The sequence below is a fragment of the Triticum dicoccoides genome, chromosome 3A (genome assembly GCF_002162155.2).
Source record: "Triticum dicoccoides isolate Atlit2015 ecotype Zavitan chromosome 3A, WEW_v2.0, whole genome shotgun sequence".
Classification (NCBI taxonomy): domain Eukaryota; kingdom Viridiplantae; phylum Streptophyta; class Magnoliopsida; order Poales; family Poaceae; genus Triticum; species Triticum dicoccoides.
The window spans coordinates 30,369,833-30,371,967 of record NC_041384.1 but is presented as its reverse complement, the minus strand read 5'-3'; positions in this window follow the sequence as shown (position 1 = coordinate 30,371,967).

The following is a 2,135-nucleotide window of genomic DNA, read 5'->3' as shown; positions in this document are numbered from 1 at the left end:
GATATCTATCTGGAAATTAGCTTTCTTGCGGCGAAAGAAGGGCACCAACCGCCTTACGGGGTGGTCACGAGGGTCAGGGGCGCGCCTGACACCCTGGGGCACGCCCCCCTACCTCGTTCCCCCCTCGGACACCGTCTCGCATTGATTTTACTTCCCAAAAATCATAAATATTCCAAAATAATTCCCCGTCTGTTTTTATCCCGTTTGGACTCCGTTTGATATTGGGTTTCTGTGAAACAAAAAACATGCAACAAACAGGAACTGGCACTGGGCACTGGATCAATAAGTTAGTCCTAAAAATAGTATAAAAAGTTGCCAAAAAGTATATGGAAGTTGTAGGATATTGGCATGGAACAATAAAAATTATAGATACGACAGAGACGTATCAGTGTCTCCAAAGGTACTCATTGGGTTGGCGTATTTCGAGATTAGGATTTGTCACTCCGATTGTCGGAGAGGTATCTCTGGGCCCTCTCGGTAATACACATCACTTAAGCCTTGCAAGCATTGCAACTAAATGAGTTAGTTGCGGAATGATGTATTACAGAACGAGTAAAGAGACTTGCCGGTAACGAGATTGAACTAGGTATTAAGATATCGACGATCGAATCTCGGGCAAGTAACATACCGATGACAAAGGGAACAACGTATGTTGTTATGCGGTCTGACCGATAAAGATCTTCGTAGAATATGTGGGAGCGAATATGAGCATCCAGGTTCCGCTATTGGTTATTGACCGGACACATGTCTCGGTCATGTCTACATAGTTCTCGAACCCGTTGGGTCCGCACGCTTAACGTTTCGATGCCGATTATATTATGAGTTTATGAGTTTTGATGTACCGAAGGTTGTTCGGAGTCCCGGATGTGATCACGGACATGACAATGAGTCTCGAAATGGTCGAGACATGAAGATTGATATATTGGACGACTATATTCGGACACTGGAATGGTTCCGGGGGTTATCGGATATATACCGGAGTACTGGGGGGTTACCGGAAACCCCCGGGGGTTATTGGGCCTCATGGGCCCAAAGTAGTGGAAGAGGAGAGGCAGCAGGAGGTGGCGCGCAGCCCCCCTTGCCCAATCCGAATTGGGAAAGGGAAGGGGGCGCGGCCCCCCTTCTCCTTCCTTCTCTCCACCTCCTCCTTCCCCCTTCTCCTAGTTGGAATAGGAAAGGGGGGCAAAACCTACTTGGAGTAGGATTGCCCCCCCCTTTGTGCGCGCCTCCTCCTCTTCGCCGGCCCCTCCTCCTCCACTCCTTTATATACGTGGCCAGGGGGCACCCCATAGACACAACAATTGATCTCTTGATCTCTTAGCCATGTGCGGTGCCCCCTTCCACCATAATCCACCTCGATCATATCGTAGCGGTGCTTAGGCGAAGCCCTGCGACGGTAGGACATCATCATCGTCCCCACGCCGTCGTGCTGACGGAACTCTCCCGTGAAGCTCTACCAGATTGGAGTTCGCGGGACGTCATCGAGCTGAACGTGTGCTGAACTCGGAGGTGCCATGCGTTTGGTACTTGGATCGATTGGATCGTGAAGACGTACGACTACATCAACCACGTTGTGCTAACGCTTCCGCTTTTGGTCTACGAGGGTACGTAGACAACACTCTCCCCTCTCGTTGCTATGCATCACCATGATCTTGCGTGTGCGTAGGATTTTTTTTGAAATTACTACGTTTCCCAACACACGGAAGGTGTGCTGTACAAACCCAATAAGAGGGACAACAATGACGAATTTGATAATGTAGGTGAAGGAGTTGGGATGGAGAATGGCCAGTACAAGTCATCAAAATATTGGCCAGATATTGATTCACCTACCGACGTAAAGGTAGGAACATCTTTCACGGGTATCAATGATACCTCCGTGCCTGTTGATGACACGGGTGCTCCGGCGACGACACCGGGTAAAGGTGAAGCTACTGATCCTTTCATTATAGACGATAAAGGAAACTCTCCATCTTCAGCATCAACTGTACATACAAAAGACTTTCCGTCTATGTCCCGAACCCCGTAGAATGCTGATATTTCTGGTGAGTCTATGGATGCTTTGTCACCAACAAAGTTCGAAGACACGTTTGAGAGTTTCCCGGCAGAGAGCAACATAGGTAATGGTGAAGGCAATC